The 20769-nt window shown below is 36.0% G+C and overlaps 1 protein-coding gene across 1 annotated transcript in view; it reads right to left on the reverse strand.

Moving 5' to 3' along the window:
• Nucleotides 1-20769, reverse strand: part of WDR70 (WD repeat domain 70) — a 142740-nt gene that overhangs the window by 38335 nt on the left and 83636 nt on the right. The window lies entirely within an intron of this gene.

The following is a 20769-nucleotide window of genomic DNA, read 5'->3' on the forward strand; positions in this document are numbered from 1 at the left end:
ATTTATTTTTGCCAAATTTAATCCCTGCCAAAATTCATGGCTTATATAATAGAACAAAGCTCAGATATTCTGAGGTTTGTGTTCTGTTTAGCTGCAATAAAATTCAAGTTTGGGAATGATGTATGTTTATTTTTTATTTCTATTTTGCTGATAATCCTAGAGAAAGGTAGAAGTTACTTTCAAGTTAACATTTTGCTCCCAGGTAGAGCTGACTTCTTATTTATTAAGTCACTATTTAGTAAAATCCCTAAAAATTCTATTAAAAAGGGAGGAACCTCTAATTAAATTTTAGCACTTTTGTAAAGTCAAGCTTTCCTACTTCCCAACCAAAAGCAAAGGTCTCAGCTAAGATACCAAGATGCCTTTCATACACAGGAAGGGAAAATGGAAGAAAAGGGACAAGACAGAAACAGAGATGAAGGAGAGACAGGTTGACTCCTTTCTTAACACCTAGGAAATTACACTTCTCATTTGCCCTTTTTTCCTAAAACAAAACTAATTTACATAGTTGTAAAATAAAACATTCAAGAATTAAAGGTTGTTTGTACAACTGTATCTCAGCTTCTCATCTGTAAGACGAGGATTAAAACATGCCCTTCCTCATATAGAGGGGAAGAAGAGAAATTAGTGGCCTTAAAGTCCTTTACTTACCAGTGATGAGCAAAACAGAAAAATATGCGTAGAAGCGTGTATTTTCAGAGAAGGGTTTGAACAGCATGCACTAAGTCAGATCTAGAATCGCACCCTAAACAGTAAAAGACAAAATACTGAGCAGTATTTTGTCACTGCTTAGTGATTACTATCCAATCTATACATTAAGAGACACAGTTCTACAGAATAAAAAAGGAGGACGTAATCGCGAAATGCAAACACATGGACTGAATTAAGCTTGCACAGGAATCCTCAGTTACTGTATCTTCTAATTTTTTACTATGCACCTTACTAAGGCACTTTTTAAGGGCTATTTTGTATGCAAAACACCCAAGCTAGTAAAGTAATTAATGTTGTTTACCCTTTCAAATAGTTGTTCTAAATTTGGTCCAAAAGCTAGAGAAACTTTGTGTAATGACATTAATAATGATTGCAAGCTTATTTTGGAGTGCAGATTTAGTCAAGTTTTGAGAGGAGTCACATAAGTAATTTCCTCCACAAATGACTCTTCAACAAAGGAGTATTTCAAACACCAAGTAAATGCTTCTTACAGTATTTGGAAATAGAATGTAATAGCTTACATTTAGCAGTAGTACTTGTTTTGAAATTACTGTCACTTCCAGCCAATTGTGCATATCCTGGAGAAACTCTATGAACAGACTGCAGTTTACAACTCTACGTCTTTGGTGGGGGTGTTTGTAAATACTAAGAAACATATTTTATGCATCCAGTTAACTAAAATCTCCCAAGTGTGTGGTAACATACAAAGGATAAAATGTGAATTGGCTATCAGAAAATAAATTTTCTGTAATATTTGTTAAACATTACCAAGCAATTAAAATTATGTATTTTCTGTCTAAGAAATAACATGGACACTTGCAAAAACATCATAAATGGCTAATAATCACACCTTAAAAAAATGACAGAAAGATTATAATATGGTATTTAGCTATTTCAAATAAATTGGAAACTTTGTTTGGGCTCCACAACACTTGTCTACTCAACACTCCCATCCCTCCCTGGCAATGTCAGACTGATATACTTGTATTAAAATAACATTTTTTTCATTTTTCTGACCAACTTAATGCAAGGGTGAGGGATTTTTTTCTTTCATTTCATCATTAATCAGTCTGAAATTCCTTCCTTTTGTTTTGTTTTGGATACAAATTAAAATAAAGAAAAAGATTTGGGGTCCCACCAAGGCCTCTTCTTTTATGTTTTACTAGTAAAAAACCCAAACATCTCTCTATACGTAGATAGATAGTAAATCACATAATGTTTCAAGAGTTTTGTTATTTTTCTATGGTCAAAGATACTGATTTTATTTAGCATGAATTTATGAATCCATTAATCAAACCTGAACTGCATCTTTCAGGAATTAAACAACTCACCTTAAATATGTCACCCACTATGGAGCCTTCTCAATGAAGTACCTCTACTTTGAACAGTTCTTACCCTTTTTCAACTGTCCCACAGAAAAAGAAAAATAGCAACATACAGACATGCGCCCCTTAATCACAAAAATGAAAACAATGGAACAAATTTAGCCCAAGTCTACCCAGCTTCAATGCCTTAGGATTTCATGTAAAACAAGACTTGTCTGAAAGGGACAGTAAGATTGCATCAGCAATTCTGCTTGTCTTTAAAAATAAATTTGCTCAGTTTACCAGTAAAAAGATTGTTTTCCTAACTTTGAGCTCTGCAAGCTTGCCCTCCATATATTATTCTGCAAAGGAATATAACCCTGAATTGTAATACTAAATCAAATATTCTAAAATGATTGAAGGTTGCTCTAAAAATGATAGAAGGTTGAACAAGAAGTTTTTACATATACTGGCAAATGTTCACTGCAGTTTTCAAACAAAATAATGTGTTTGGCCTCTGGCCTCTTAACATTTTTAACAGATGTCTAATCTTGCTAACAAATCATTAGCAAAAAAAAATTATCAGAATGTTTGTTGCTGGAAAGACATGAAACAGAACTAATGTACACAATTTAAAAGTTTGATTTTGAAAGGGAAGGAGAAAGCAATGAAACACTAAAGATGTAAAGATAATTAGAGCAAAGTGTATCTACATTTCTACCTCATTACCCCTCTTCTTTTGTTGCAGAAGTGCCTGCTGTTATGGAGTACTAGTCACGTGCCATTGAAGATTTGACAAGTTCATCACTCCTTAAATTTTTTAAAGGTTTATTTATTTCAGCAAATTCTGCAGTAACACACTCTATCTTCTGCAACTTGTTTGAAGGCTTTCTAGCAACTAACTCCAGCAATGTAAGCACTTTCTTTCTAGCTTTGTATTAGCACATATATTTTTGTTAAGCAATTACAGCTGACTGGACTTGTGTGCAACATGAAATGACAGGCAGAAAACATGAAGCACATGTGAGAAAGGACGCAGTTGCATGTACCAAAAAAACTAGGATAACAGATAAATGTCAAAGTTTGCAATATCACCGCAGTCCTCATAGAGAGGATGAGAACCAGAAGATAAGAGGAAGCCAGAGAATAGATTGCGATTGGGGAGGGGAGCGGCGGGGGGAGAAGGTACATGACTGGAGCGTCACTAACGAACATGCTTTGTACAAAAATCTGGGTGGATTGAAGAAGACCCATATGGGAAGTGAAGACGACAGTGGCCACATGAAATGTTTATCACAAATGAATGACCTACAACAGAACCACATGGTTAGAGTTCTGCGCCACACAACTGCTCTCCTTCTCCAGAATCCTAAATAAAACATGTTCTAGGAAAAGCAGAAGATAGACCTAGTCAGTTTGTTCACCTCAGAAATCCAAGTCACATCCATGTGAAAATCAACAATAAGCTTAACTAATAAAATTTTTTAACATTCCACATTGTTTCTAGGATACAATATTTCACAGTAATCCGACACCTTCCCAAGATTATAATGCTCCCCCCACCTTTTTCTTTTAACGAAACAATGAATGACCCAGCCAGAACATTCTTCTTCCTTCTTGTTCCTAACATCTTCAAAATTTTTTTAAAAGCAGAGGCAGTAAATTAAGGGAGGCCTTGGGGAAGGTGAGATCTACAAAGATTGCTGTATCAATCTTTCCTTGTATTACAGACATGTAACAAAATTTTACTTATTACTGTGAACAGTCAACCACACAACCACAACTGTGTTGACAGCAAAAGGAACTCTATCCAATACTGAGTGCACCACTAGCAATGTGCAATCTACTCCAGTTTGCTCCAGCACAAAGAAGGTGTATTCTGAACAGGGCAGGTCATCTCTGGAGATGCCTCTTATGCTTGCTTACCTGCTGTTCCCCCTCTTTCACATCAAGGAATGTTTCCAATGCTCCTTGAGAGAGCTGGAAATCGGGATTTACACCAGTTTGAAACATGAGGCAAGAAGGGGAAGACTGGCTGGGCAGAGATGCCACACAGGCAAGTCCCAAGCCATGTATGGCTCTTTGAGATTTAAACGGGTGATTTCACCCAGCTAAGATACTTCCAGCAAAATAAGTTAGCTGACACTGACAATATTCAACTGCAAAAAAAGATAATTCTCAATAAACATAAAAGCCTTCCAAGATAACATATTATCATAGGCCAGTCTCAAGGTGACAAAGGCATGAGCTATAAAGCTGCAAGAAGAAAACAAACAAACCAGAAACGTTTTTAGTCACAACTGAACAAAGCTGTCCAGGTCTTTGTTGAAAGTGATCCCATCAGAGACAGCCAGCAATCTCAGAGCTGTGATCACAGCTGACAAGACAGACAGGTTCCCAGGGCATGAGTTACACTCTCCAAATGGCTATTTCCCCATCCCCCCTTCAACCATCTCCACTAAAGGAAGCATATTTGCTTTGCTCTCAATTATAATCCAGAAAAGAAATGTAACTGTACTTTCTGGGTTTAGTATATCACTTACACATTATCAGGTCTACATATGCCAGCTGAATTCAGGAATTTCTCAATTTTTTCCCTGAGTAGGCAGTTGCAGACTATATCAGATGCTTTCCTTAAGTCTCTGTAAACATGATCCCTGAACTTTCAATTTATGTGACAGCTCTTCAATACCACTTCCCGTGGTGTAGAAATAGATGCTGTTTCAGTAATGACCATACTGATGCAAAATAAGATTAACTCGTGAAATTTGAGGGTTTAGTGTTTACATGATTATATGCTACATGATTTGCTCGTCTCCATGATTTTCTAACTCAGTGACATCTACAAGTATCATTAGCAGACCTGAAACACTCCTTCCTTTCTCTCAATCCTAATTAACCAACTGTGAATACAGTAACCTAACTTTATTTGCCATAACCAGGAAATCTGACTGGCAATCGTATTTAACTGTCCTGCGTGTCCATTATATTCTCACCTGTTGCAGCTAAGGCCTTTTTCTGGGTGGAGGGATGATATTCTAGGGGAGGCAAGTCTTTTGGATTTCTTTATCTCTCACACTCAGGCAGTGGTTCAATACCTTCCAATAATCTTTCACATGTATTTCATAGAGAAGTTTTCCTAGCTATTTGAAATTACTGAACAGATAAGAGATTTGGTTTTTTTTTTTAATATTCTGCAGTTTTTCTTGAGCAACTGTTTTGCAATGAAAAACCTACATAACCTAAAAAAAAAAAAAAACCAAAAAACAAACAAAAACATAATAGCTCTGTAACTATTTTAAAGTTCATAAAATCTTCAATCCCTTGCAATGAATCATGTGTTATATCATGGAACTATGAATGAAAATAAAAACACAAGCGTGAAATGCTTAGTCAGAAAATGTTGGGCTGTTACGGAAAACAGAATTCTTAGAACAGAAGCCATACAGCAGTGTAGTCAGTCAAGGTGAAAAATGATTTAGCATTTTGTTAATTCCAATTGATACAAAAAGTAGATTTCTATTGAAAAAAAATCTCTAACATCTACACAGAAGGCAATGAGGCAAGGCACCTGATACATTTGACTATATGAGGTTTTAGACAAAAGAAGGATGCAAGCAGGCTGGCTTGCCTTAGAGATGTCTCTGAACCACTGCAGTGATGAGAAAATCCTTCCTATCTGCCCATACTTCCTTCACCACTTAGAGCATTCAATGTCAAAGAATACTGCTGACCACAGAGACAATTTCTTCTTGTTTAAGTTAATTCAACAAGAAAGATTTTAGGAAACCATTTTAGAAGGATGGCTTCTTCACAGCATTGCTAAATATTTGCCTAATGGTTTGAAAATGAAACCACAGCTGAATGTTTGGCTGCACTGTCAAACTTTGCATTTGAGAAAATAATCTATCTTGGCCACAAAAACGATAAATATTACTAATAAAAATAGCTTTTGGAAACTATTCTGTTGGCTTCCTTTGGGGATTTTTTACACTGCATGAGAAAAACATACAAGGATGTAAAAGAAATGTTCCTTTGTATCTTTTCATAACTTATCTAACCCATCCCATGCTATCCTAGCAAACTCATGATTTTCCTCCTTTTTACTATCATAAATATGGCTTCTGTAAACAAAACAAAAAAAACCCTGAACCCTCCTTTTGCCTCTCTCAAAAATAATCACTCTTAGGCTTGTCCAGCTGTTGAAGGTTCATTTGTCTTCCAGAAAATAATCAAATCTGATCAACGTTATTCTGTAAAAATTTCATTAAAAATTTAGTTAAGATATACTAGAACCCCACTGAAAGTCCACAGATTGCTTCAAACCATCTATGCCAACACCAGATGTTTCATATCAATAAAAAGTAGCCTTTTGCCTATTGGCAATGAACAAGCAAAAATATAAACAGAAAAAATACAAAGAAGCTACAAAGGTGTATTTAAAAAGCAACTACCACAAAGTTATTCCCACCATAATTCAATACAATTTTTTTCATATTCTTCCAGTCTTCAGTGCTCCCAAAGCTTAAGACTGATTTTAGTGATCTTATAGGGGTACAGTGTGAATAGAGTGAAATATAACTGAAAATATACAGAAATAACAAAAAGCTAATGTTTCTCATTCAGTAACACTTGAGCTAAAAAAAGCTGTTGTTATCAAAGTGCAGTGCATTATCAAAGGTGGCTGTATAATAAATTTCCTTACTTGTTGAAAAAAAGTAGCTAAAACATGTATATTCCAACAAGATGTGTGTATTTCTAAGAAATGAACAGTCACTTTCACTAAACTTCTTGTAACATATAGTGAGCTATTATTTCTTCTACATTATTTGATTTTTCCGACAAAAATGTACTGCAAACCATTATGCTGTATTTTCTCTATTTATTACTTAAAATAATATAAAATTTGTAAAACATGAATTTGGTTTTATTTATTTGGGTGGAAAGGCGAGGAAGGAAGAATGTCTCGGTTAAAAAGGGTAAGTGGTATTTTGCCACATGACGTATTTCAGTGATAAAATGAGCATTCTTAACTCAGACCCTCAGTGGTTTATAAATAATGTTGCATCAGGTGACTGCGATTATTAGCTCAATGTACTTAACACTGATTTTCAAGGACCCTACATATTTGAAATTTTTTTTTTTAAGCCTCTAGAAAACAAAAAATGCCATCATCATTCAGCAAAGTAAGTTCTTGAGAGAAGTTGTTTTTGAGAATTTAAAGGAAACTCCTTTTCTTCTGTTACAGGTCAGGTGGGCACTTGTGGATGATGGGGGATATGCATTTTTTTAATAACTAAAGATATGTTGTTATTAATGCGCAAGATACAGAGTTGCTAAATGCCCTCAATTTTAGTTACCTTTAACTCAGAATTTACCTGATGAGTTCAGCAACTTTAGGATTAGGCCCCAAAGTTATGTATGAGTAAAATGTAAAAGTAAGAAGCTGGTTGGGAAAAAGAAAAAAAAAAAAAGAAAAAAGGTAACTCAAGCAAACTTCATTTTCTTTTCAAGAAATATTTCTAGTTCAGTTTCATGATTACTTCTCTGACATTGCTTTTTTTCTCACAATATTTTTATATAATTGACTAGCTAAATAAGCAAACAAATAAAAAACCCTACAGATTTGTAAGCAAAAAATACAGAAGGTGGAAAAAATTTTCAAAAATTGTTTTCTGCAAGTGGTTTATACTAACTAACCAAGTGTTCCACAGGGAAAAGAAAGAAATTCCCACTTAGCTTCAGAAGCCGTAAACCCAAAGTTATAGATAACATATTTACAGGGTTTACAAGTAAAATATTACAGTGTTAATCACTGATTCCATGCATACAATATACAGTTGTTGACAAAATGTGGTTTTGTTCGAATACAACAAATTACAACTGAATATTGCATTTGAATTCATCTGGCCTTTAGCACAGAAACAACACACTGTGTTAAATAACTCTGGCAGTTCAGGTTTTGTGGTAGCATCAACTTCAACTCCCCAAAACCCCTTAAAATCTTTCATGATTAAAGATACTTTGTAAAATAAATTAAAGTTAAACCCAAGATTTCACTGCTTCTGCAAGATGAGGCCCGGGTATACTTGGATTTGATTTCTGACACTTAATATTGAAATGACTTGACAATGAATGTTTCCATCTTAAAACACGCTGTATATTTATCCATCTACACTGCACAGCACCCTGTCGTATCAAGTTTCCAAGCTAGCCTAGAGCAGGAATCAAGTACCTAAACATCAGGTAGAGTGAAAAAAACTTATAATAATGTGGCTTGCTGTTCTACAGTGAGATTCCTGAATATGTTTCAAACACAGATCACTTCTAAAATTAGTTTTCTTTTTAACAGACATTAAAAACAGATTACTGTTTAAATATGAGAGGATAGAATTCTTCTGTTTGGAATTAACATCCTTAAATCAATTAATCTCTTCTCATTTCATACAAATAATAATCTCATTATCAAAACTATGGTAATGTAAAAATGTCCTAATCAATATTCAAGACTCCCTCAAAGAGGCTGCAGTATCTCCACACCAATTTGTCTCTGACGAGTACAGAACTGTTACAGAATCTTTCATTCTGCAATTAGCCTTCTCCTCTACCGTCAATGTCGCTTTGAAACCCTCTTTTCTCTTCTTTTCCTATTTCCATTTTTTATGACGCTCTGTAGTATCTTTCCTGACTACAGTTCTCTTTTACCACTAGCATCCCTAAAATTCTTCTCCATCCAACAAAAAGATCCCTTCCATTTTCTCATCCTAGACTTCCAGTTTCATTTCAGCACAGTATTTCACACTCATGCCTGGCAAATTCATATTTCTTCTCTATCAGCAGTGGCAACTTCAGAGAGCAGGTTTGTTTGTGAAAGTTGTGTCTCAGAAATCTCATTTGCATCAGCCACTTTTCACCAAATAGCTCCATGTTTCTTTCTGTCCATTACTCTTTTTCATACTTTGGCCTTTTCATCCAATACTGCCTTCTCCTCCATCCTCATTCCTTGTCAACCCCACTTAAAATCCTTCCTGAGTCTCAACAGATTTAGCCCTGACAAATCCAACAATACTAACCCATCCTCATTCTCATCAGCCTTAGAAAAAAGTGCTTATTTTCTATTCCCCTTCATTCTTTTATGAGGTCCAGTATCTCCTGTATACCTTCTACACATTGGCTCCCTTCTTCACTATTCCCCCCATGATTCTCTCTCTCTCAGTTTCACTAGCTTTTCAGCATTACTCAATCCCCTTGGTCACTGAACTTCTCACTCTACAATGTATTTTTGAAAACCTTATTCACAACCACGACTACCAATATTTTCATGCCATTAAAGTACTTTCCAAGAAAAGCTACATCATTCTCTGTCCACTGAACATCTTAATTCATCTTGACATCACTTTGTGAATGCTTAATTGGCAACTTAAATTCAACAAGATGAAAGCTGCTCCTGATTTTCTTACTTGTATACCATATCTCCTCAATTTCCCTGGAAGATCTAACCTCTTTTAACCATTCATCATAAGAAAAATGTTGTTATACACATCACAACATGTCATTTCCTTTCTGTCACATATTCTAGACCACACTGTAATAAATCCAATCAATAACCCGTTGCCAGTATTATTACTTTGGCTTCTTTTCCCTCTTTGTTTCCTTGATGATGGTTCTTTACTTTTACAGTCCACTGTTGCCTCCTTTTGTATTCTTTAACAGCTCTATTTTGCCAATGACTTAAAATATATATTCTTCCAATAATAGTAATTACAGATCATTCACTTGATCCTCACACACATCTGTGGTTTACCCACATAAAGAAAAACGTCAAAACCCCCACACCCACCACTTGTTTTCCTTAACACATATGGACATACCATAAACTATCATTTAAAAATGACAAAAAAAAAAGGGAGACAAGTAGCAATTGAGTTTGCGCACTGCCTTGCTTTTGTTTGTCGGTGTTAACCTCTTAGCAACTTGACATCAAAGGATTCATTTTCCGACATTACCACATTTGTTTTGGAAGGAGAACAATCAAAACTGAAGTTTGTTTTATACATGCAGGCAGTAGCACACATTAGCGCAGCCCTGCCTTGCTCTCCTACCTCAAAGCAATAGCCAAGAAACAACAGCAACCTGTCTGGAGTACAGAAAACATTCCTACACCCCTGTCAACTCCTACCCAGCTTGGCACCACATTTTCACACATCAAATATCAAAATCAACCAGGCATTTGCACATTTGTGACAAGTGACAAGCCAATGGCTGGCAATGCAATGCTTTCTGCTGACTAAAACAGGTGTCCCTACTTCTGAAAAATCACTCAGGCTGTTGAAGGTGGTCTTGAATATAAGCCAGTCCTCCCATTACAAGGGCAGGAACACACTACCTGTACTAGTTGTGCTTTTGCAAGCCCTGGTGAAACAGCCTCTGTAAAGGTCACAGCAGTATACTCTAGTGACCTCAACAAGGTGAAGTTTGCTTAGGTCTCGGGCTCAATCTGGTCTCCAAACAAGACCACAGACCTGCACACTGGTGAGGACAATGAAACAAGACTAGGGAGCTAGGATACAGTGCCATTTATCTGCTCTTACCAGTGTATGTGCTGATCACAGCAGCTTCATTCATCAGGAGCTCTTAGTGTCCATAAAAAACACAGTCCATGATTATACAGCAAATTGGATTTTTTCAGAATATTTCACTCTTTGTATGTGAACTAGCACAGTACTTTCTAATTTGGCCATCCTATCCCAACGTTAATAAAATGCATTAAACTGAAAATTAAATATAAATTAAGTTTTAGCACTGATGACAGGTGACTGCTTTGAGCACAAAACTGTCATAAGCCAAATCTGGAAGTGATACATATACATGGTAAAAAGTGAAATAGTAACCAGAAAGGCAATTTTTAATCCCCTACATATTGTTTCATCTGAATGAAAATTACATACATTGAATTATCAAAGAGTACCTTGTTTAAATTACTAGCTCTTAGAATGATTATACACATTCAGAAATTCTATTAAACTAGAATTTCATTGTAAGTTTGTCGGCATACTTAGACACACAGAGACACTGTATATGTATTTATGCATAACGTGTGAAATATATAGGTAGTCATATCCAACTCCAAATCTAGTTCTCTATCTCATGAGAAATTTAGAAGTTGGTTCAAGGAAGGCAGCTGTTCCATGGATGTATCCGATTTCAGTCTGTGTAGTATCACTGCACTCATACATTAAATAAAACACAGCTGGACAATGCTCCACCTATTTCACCACCCTCTCTGCTAACTGTTTAGCACTAACATCTGTTGAAAACAAATTTTAGGGAACAGGGAGATCACAAAAAAACCCCTTTCTTTTAAAACATTTTGCACTGGAAGAAGTTTTACTTATTTGTAAAGAAAGCCTCACATATATTCAAGTAGGTTTTAATTATGAGATTTATACCTAGCATTGAAAGAAACTTGCCCACTGAAGGCTGTCTTACAAAGAATATAATATTATTACAAATACTTTTCATTTCATATGATTGGTTTAGTTCTGTACCTGCTGCCAAGAGATAGTGTAGTTCTGTAGTTTATCTTCTCAGTGATAATCATGGACACAAAAATAACTTCTTTGATTTATAATCTTACTATGAATTTTCTACAAATGCCATGCAAACTCTTTAAAATTAAAGTTAACTCTTATGAGATGTTCTTTAGAAATGGAGCGCAGTCAGTACTGTACTACGGCCAACTATTTAAGCACATTTAAAATTGTATCCTCACAGAAGTGTATCTTTTCATGGATGCAGCCATGAAACAATCGTTCTCTATGTAGAAATAGTTTTTTTTTTTATCAGACTTCCTCTGAGTCAAGTGTATGTCAAGTGTATGTTACATACAAAAGCTATGCTTCATTATAATTTATCTTATTTTTTTTAGCTTGTCAATTTTTAACTGATTCATGGGGAATATTTTTGTATTAAAAATATGAGTATATTTCTTAATGTCATAAAACTGAGAATATTTCAAAATAAACCACTCTTATTCAATTAAACTAAAAAAAAAAATTTAAATACTTTTCTGTCTGTTTCTCTTTGGTAAGTTTATTTTTTCTAAATTAAACAGTTAGGAAAAAGGTTACACAAAAGCACCGCACAACGTTAAACTATTGGTTTCCTAGGCCAGTATCCACTTTCTGATAGTGGTCAGTGACACAGGAATACATGAATATCCCACAACTCTTAAATGGGAAGAATTTGTTACCAATCTTCTACACTCTGGAAAAGTTAGAAATTTGGTAATATTTAAAATGAGACCAGGAAAAAAAAAGAGGTAAAATAAAAGTTCACTCTACTATAGTAATGAGAAGAATTGAGGAGGGAAATATATATTTCAAAACTTTCTATTAAGAAAACCCAAACCTAAAACCCCAACCCAGCTAGCTCCTAGTACACTATTTTCTAAAATTCACTTCACATTATTCTTTATGAATATCCCAAAATAGGAAGCTTTCTAAAAGTTATGAATTGATGAGAAAATGAAGCCTGCAAGAGATATATCCAAATATGAAGGTGGAAGGGGGCAAAGGGCCCATAAATTAACCCAAGAGAGAGAGCATATGCATATGCAGACAGAAAGTACCTAATATTCACTCATAATGTTCCACAGATCAGAAGTCATTACTTCTACCTTCTTTGTTCTTACATAAATCCACTTGATCAAGCTGTACCAGCTTTCCTTTCCTAAGTATTTTAAAAAATAGGAGTTTTAGGCTTGTCTAATAAAACAAACTTAATGACCAAGAGTTGTACAGAAATATACTTTTCATTGCTTTTAGGAAATTCACAGTATAAACCTGCTGTTCATCTCCTCACTGGCTTCAAGAAATAGTGACATACTATGAACCACAATGAGAAACATTTGGACACAAAACTAGCTTCCTAATACACACATCAAGCACAAAATTGTTTCTGTAATTTACAAATCCTATCAGGCTCTAGACCAAAGCCATTTTTCTGATAAGCCAGACCACTCCGGACCTCACTTCTTCTTAGAACAAAACGTAGTATCTCTACTTTTAACTTTTTGCCTCTGCATAAAAGGAAAATCTTCTCCAAAATAACAGAGCTAGCTCAAGAAGGCTGTTTCATTATTTTTCATTATTTTATCTATTTCTGTAACATTATTCATGTTACATTAATATTAATAACACTACAATATTAATAAAGCCAATCATGTTGCTATAATGCCTACTGTTTTCTTCTCAAATTGTCATTTTAAAATTATTTCTGTAAGCTCTACTGTTATTTTTTTAAATAGTAAATCAAAGAAAGAGATACAACCCTTGTGGGATAAGCTTTTTGTCCTTTAACCATACATGAAACCAAAGTAAAATCCTTTATGCTATTTTCATTGGGGTGTGACAGACTTCGAGATTTAGAATTGCCTTTCATCACTATATTAGATAGTGCAAACATTTAGATAGTTCTTAACTATAAACTGTTTATTACATAAGAGAGAAATGCACTTAGAAATACAGCAGGGCACATTTTATCTTAGCATATGATTGTCAGATTCTTTACTGCAGCTAGCTTCAGGCTATAGATAGTGATGTACTCACTAAACTAGACGTATACAAAAAAGAATAATATATGAATCTGTTAATATTTGCTGCTGGCAAGCTTGTGTGTGATTTCCAGTTTCTGGAGCAGAGGTCTGGCACATACACATATGGAACGAAAGGGTGGGATATTATGGATATGGAAAACTTACCTTAAGTTTGAAAAGGGAATACAGTATATTTGGATATCCTTCATCTTGTATTTACACAAGAAATTTCCAGATGTAGGCAGACTGCCCTCTTCAAAGCAGGAAGCATGTTACATACTTGGGAGAAATTGGAAGTTTTGCCTGCTGTTTAGCTGTAGTAATGATATTCAGCAAATTTAAGAATAGTCATTGTAAGTTGTTTCTATTAAATTTTGACATTTCACTGGAATAATTTTAATGCTGTGAAGATACCAATATAACCCCCAAATTCTATATAAGCAAAACCAAAACAAAATATCCAAATAGACAAGTGAATATTCCATGGCCAAAAGAATGAATAAAATCTAGCTGGTGTGAAAAGAGCATAATCCTGGCATGCTGTGATAGACCAGATGCCAGAGACACACTATGATCATTGCCTGGTAGAAACTGTATCTACAAAGGCATATGCACACTAGTAAAGCTTTCTAGTAGACAGACATAAGACATACATTTCAAGAATTTATTCTTGAGAGCTATGTCTTTTGCTTGTCAGCATATGCAAAAAACATCCTGTAACTGTGCAAAGATCCAACAATCTTGTCTTCCCAAAGCATGGGTATAAATCCCCTCAAAGGACCTTCCAATTAATGAAGAAAATATTTACAGCAAGTCTCAGATCTTACTACTAGTTTTCATTACTCTGTCTTGGCAGCATCAGCTGTAAAATCCATCAAGAACAGCAAAATAAAGTTTACCAAAAAATTTCCAAATAAGATCTGGGCTTGGATTCCCATTCCAAAACAAAAGGGTCACAGTATTTAGAAGGGCAGGGGAGGGGAGGGGAGTAGGGGGAAGTATCTTACATGATCTTTTTGCATTATCTAAATCTGTGTCCTTAGTTGTACAGTATTTCTTAAAAATAGGTCCAATACTTGTAAAACTTTTCATCTCTGAAAACTACCTTAAAACTTCATACTGCATGCCACAAAACTAAAGCTTACAAAAACCCTTTCAAAGCAAACAAGCACTAAATATAGAAATGTATTTATCTTACATCTATAAATCATGCAATTATTTGGAAAATACTTTTAACGTGAGTATTTGTAATTAAAATGTACAGAGCTTAGATCTGCTTAACTTCAGTGCATACTGCAACATTCCACTTTTCTTCTCCTTATATTTTGACGATAGGGTGGCTTAAGGGCATGTGGAAAACAGGTTATCGGGATTACCACTTGATCACACCACTTTTGGGGATATTCATGTGGGCAGTATATTAGTATAGTGTTGGATTTCATTATTATTGTGCATTATAAGTTCTGCAAAATCACTCTGAGCTTTAGCTAAGTAATTTAAAACTGATCAAAATACATGAATTATTCTAGCAATTTAAAATCAAAGTAAGGTTTTAAAACTAGGAAAAAAGAAAACACTAGCAAAGCAGTAGTTCAGCACTGTAGTAGATGCTCACTTTTGAGCATGAAATAGCTGAAGAATGGAGTTAAACATGCCACTAGGTCTTTTATGAAACAAAGTAAAAAAATCGAAGTTAATCACTAGCTATAAAAATCTCCCTGAGCACTGAATCAACTTGTGTTTAATGAGAATTAAATTATGTTGAAAATCATAAAACATCGCATCTTTCCTGTTCAGATTTACACTACATAAAAAGATAAACCTGTTACAGATATATCTGTCAAAGCTCACTCTTTACTACTTGCAATGCAGCCATTAGATAGCTAAAAGCTTATAAGAATTACTCAATATTTCTAGACAGACCCAATTTAATACAGCTAGAAAAAAACAAACAAGATTTTGGGTGTACAAGCTGTTTTCTTAAAGACATTTAAAAGACATCACCACTTCTTACAAACTCTGCCTCCCCAACATCCTTATCAATATTTTTCTATCACAGTTGCAATGATATACCATAAAATATGTGATGTGTGAAACTGCTAAACATGACTCAGGCTGCCATATTCAGAAAAGTTGTTTACGCAGTCCTGGGCTGAATGCACCCAGGAAAAGTTGGAGGGAAAATTCACATAAAAGGTAGCCTCATCAGGTGGTTTCAAAGACTAAGAAAGGCCAACTAAGAAGTTTAACTTTTTCATGCTAATAAATCCTATTTGTAATCAATGAAAAACACCTCAATCCTTTCCTGTTTAGTGTGGAAAATGAGGGGAGCTTTTTTGTTTATTGAAGAGATTTTTATCAACTTTAACTCACAATACATTTTTAACGTCCCCACCAAGTGTACTAAATCTTTACCTAAATGACTTCAGTGTTTCCGTATCTCTGTGAATGAGATAATCCCACTTCTACACAGGAAAACTGGGCACACAGAGGTTCGCTGATTGAAAGACACATTTCATTCTTGATACTAAGGACTGGCTTCACGGATCAGGGTGTTCAGCAATATGTATTACCACTGGTCTTGCAAAAACCTCTGAATGGGCAGGCACAGGCAAGATAAGGAAGTTGAACCTATTTGAACTGCAGGTAAATCTAGCATTTTTACTGCACTGCCCTGTGAATCAGTAATTTTCAAGGTCCTATCTTACTTATTTTGACCACTAACACTCTCCAACTCTCCATATTTGCCAGACCCTTCTCCACATCTCAGAACATTTAAATTGAGAGGGTCCTAATGTTATGATTGACTATTTCACACTATTGTTTCCACTGTTCATTGGAAGTTTGAAGGAAGTTATTTTTTACGTCCTTTGAAGCTGTTATTTTAAGCCAAGTTGACAGTGTTCATAATATTTCAAAGACACTGACAGATCATTCTGCTAATGTGCACTGTAAATGCACATGTACATGAACCTTAAAGAAAAACCATGGACTGACAAAATAACATACATGAGAAAATAACAGATTCATGACAAAATGAAAAAATCCTCTGAGGCAGGTGATTATAATGGATCATGATCATGCTGAGGAAGTTTGGAGAAAGGCAAGGCAGAGCCAGAATGCGTTTGGCTAACTTCAGCATTAGCAAGTTACCAATGTCAGTGTCATGAAGACCAAAAAAGTCTTCCTCCAAAAGTTCCAAAAGTGTTTTTACTCTCACTATATACAGCTGGGTGATTTGGAATTTCACCAAAAAAAAAGTGGAAGCAGAAAACTGAATGAAACACTTAAGGTATGCATTACCAGTCAGAACTAAAGAAGGAAATTGATCACAATCAAAATCACTTCCTAGGCACAACAACTTAATGAAAAAAAAGCAGATACTGACGCAGCTCTAAGTGGCTTGGGAAAAACAACTAACTCATGATGATGACTTACAAGAAACACCTACTTTGACTTCAGCAGGGATGATAAAACATGGGATAGAAAAGATCTTGTTTCTATAAATAAATAAAAAAAATATTCAAAGAATTATTTAATCACACCATTCTGCACCAAGTTCTACACTACTGAGCAGCAAAGGCAAGTGATGCCACAGTGGTGATGGGGACACCAACACACAAGTTTGACTTTTAACTTGTTTGCCCTTTGATAGACACATCAGTAGGATTCATGTAGTCAGGTGTAAAGTTAGCAAGTCACATGTGGAGCAGTCAGAAACTATGGCTACAGTGGCAAAGACGATTTCTGGGAGCTTCATCAGGGAGCTTCTGCCACCTCGTAAAGTGGTACGGTCTTTGTGAACACCCAGAGGAAGACTGGCTTCCTACCAGCACTGCTGCAGTGTGCCTGCCTCTAATGAGTGCCCCTTTTACTCTAGGAAGGGGCATTATCAGACCCTCCTTCCTATCAGGGTATCCACTTCTGCCCTTGGTACTGCTGTTTTCATGACCCTTCTCCTATGGGAAAGCAAGGGCTTTACATTTTCACTGAAGCAAAGAGAAACTTCCATCTCTCTGAAGTGGGCTCTGTGTTTGACAGGAGTTTTTACTCCTGTCAAAAATAAATGTGTCTAAAAACCTTTACAGACACCTGGATAACAGGCACTATGGATAGTACATAGTGTAAGCCATAATATCTCGTAGGAACACCTTCCTGGATTTAGTTTTTGCTGGTACTCTCATACGCAGGAACAGTGGTATGGGCATTCAACAGCAGGGTTGAAATGTCATTTATATTTTTGCTTAAATGCAAAAATGAATTCAGACAGTCAAAACAGGCCTTTATCAGATCAGCTCTGGCATGGCACTACGGTCAACTAAGTTACAGTTAACTTTAAACACCTTCCTGAATCTGTCCTTCCTGCTGTGTATGTGCCAAATCCCTATCTAAAACAATGATGCCAGAATCATTCTTAACTGATCAAGTACAAGGAACTATAGCAACTATTTTCTGCTTTCAAACACTAGTGATTTTTATTCCAGATTCAATAGAGCCTTCTCAAGTTAAACACAAATGCTGTCTTAATTTTGACTTGAAACAGAGCTGTACTGTAGTACAGCAAAATCTGTGTATACAGTTCTACGCTTGTTTCAACAAAGTCAAGTGATACCTGCTGGAGAGGAATTAAAAAGATTCTTCTTCAAAAATCAGAAGTTAGTATTTCTACTATATATTTCTTCAAGCAGCTTAACCCTCACGTCTTGATTCTCCACAGCTTTACCTGTTTTCCTGTCTCTCATATAGTTCATACCCCCAAAACTGCATTTTTGCATGTTCACTTTGTCATGACTTAACATTTTCTTGTTTGTCTTTGCAAGCCTCTCTGCATCCTGTCAGGCCAGTAAGTGCTTTCATCATCCCAGTGCAGGCATCAGTCCCATCCTCCTCCTTCTAAATCCTACTTTGAACACATGTTCCTTTCTAAATTTTTTTTCATTATCCCTCCCTCCCCCCCCAAATGTAAGATGAAAGCTTTTTCTTTTCTTAATCAAGATGCCTTTCGAAATGCCTGATTTTAACTATACACGGAGATTTCCAGAGGGTACCAGCAGCTTTAGATAAGAATGTCACTAAAAAACCAATTCACACTGCTTCTTTACACAAAAATATTGCACATTTCTTAATGACACCAACAAAAGCAAAGACAAAAATTCTTTAGGCTTTGAAAATACAAACCCAAGGACACTACCAACTTCATTTCCACTAGAAAATCACTTTAGTCTTGTATAGTATAACCCCATTGTTATACAGGGGTCACCAGTTGGAAATTGCACATGATGCACAGGATATATCTTTAAATTATTCATAATCACCTTAAACTGCACTCAATCAGCATTGCAATATGTCATCTTATAGACACACAAAAGTTCAAAAGGAAAAGCACATGAAAAAGCAGACTACCAAGTGCACTATTGTTAAAACTACACCAGAAAGCTTAATATTTCAATACTGTATATGTTAAATTAAACAACATACACAGGTGATGAAAGCCAGTCTCTGAAAAATTTATTATTCTGTTAGAACAAGTTTACACTTAGGATGAATTCTCAAGCTTCATGCCATTAGGAAGTTTTACTGGGTTTATAGTGGAAATAAAAACAGAAATAAAAATAGATGACAATCCCAAAATACAGGCTGTACTTTGATTATGATCAACAGGCTTTCTTCTCCTTTTACATCTATACATTTCCTCTTGCCTCCAGCAATCAAATTTAATTCAATCTTTGTGAAAAGTTCCCTAAATTGCCTGTTTTCCTTTTTAAAATCAAATGTTTTGAAAGATGAGTAGACTAAAGTAACTTGTATTGGTTCAGTATTATTTCCCTAAAGCCATCCTATTGGAGTTGTACAGCTTTCAAAGATTCATGTCATTTTGATTCAAAGGATCCAGCCCTCCCTCCCCACTTCCTCTGTAATCTTACTTCGGCTTCCAAAAAAATTGACCCCAATCTCATTTTCTCCTCCTATGCATGCCATAAGTACTTATCCCACTGAAGTGAAAGGGACTGGGCATCAGTTCTTTGGGTAAGATGGGCATAAAGGAGATATGGATGATTATTAGGATGATTAATTTTAAAAGCAGTAAAGCTTTGCCTGGTGAATTTGCACTCAGCATTGCAAAACTAAACTCTTGGAACTGAACTGGTTTGTAAACTATATTACACAAAGCAACAAGAAGCACTAATTACTCTAACCTTTGAATTATAAAGTAGTAGCAAGAATTGTACATATTCCTTGTCGGTTATAGAATCATAGAATCATTTAGGTTGGAAAAGACCTTCAAGATCATCAAATCCAACCATCAACCATGCGCACTAAACCATGTTCTGGAGTACCTTGTCTACATGCTTTCTGAACCCCTCCAGGGATGGTGACTCAACCACTTCCCTGGGCAGCCTGTTCCAATGCCTGACAACCCCTTCAGTAAAGAAATTTTTTCCAATATCCAATCTAAACTTCCCCTGGTGCAACTTGAGGCCATTTCCTCTTGTCCTATCACTTGTTACTTGGGAGAAGAGACCGACCCCCACCTCACTACAACCTCCTTTCAGGTAGTTGTAGAGAGCGATAAGGTCTCCCCTCAGCCTCCTCTTCTCCAGACTAAACAGCCCCAGCTCCCTCAGCCGCTCCTCACAAGACTTGTGCTCCAGGCCCCTCACCAGCTTGGTTGCCCTTCTCTGGACACGCTCCAGCACCGCCATGTCTTTCCTGCAGTGAGGGGCCCAAAACTGAACACAGGACTCGAGGTGCGGCCTCACCAGTGCCGAGTACAGGGGAACAACCACCTCCCTGCTCCTGCTGGCCACACCATTTCTGATGCAGGCCAGGATGCCGATGGCCTTCTTGGCCACCTGGGCACACTGCTGGCTCGTGTTCAGCCGGCTGGTGACCAGCACCCCCAGGTCTTTCTCTGCTGGGCAGCTTTCCAGCCACTCTTCCCCAAGCCTGTAGCGCTGCATGGGGTGGTTGTGACCCAAGTGCAGGATTAGATAGAAGTGCAGGATTAGTTAGATTCGTAACTACTGGAAATTCAATTTTAAGTTCAATATGAACAGAAGAATTACAGAGTATATTTCATAATCTTAAAAAATTTGAAATAGTTCCCCTTCTGACCACACTGTATTTACATAAATTGTTCAAGTTTGCCTCAGTGTG

Source organism: Haliaeetus leucocephalus, unplaced genomic scaffold (genome assembly GCF_000737465.1).
Source record: "Haliaeetus leucocephalus isolate CR32 unplaced genomic scaffold, Haliaeetus_leucocephalus-4.0 Scaffold120, whole genome shotgun sequence".
NCBI lineage: Eukaryota > Metazoa > Chordata > Aves > Accipitriformes > Accipitridae > Haliaeetus > Haliaeetus leucocephalus.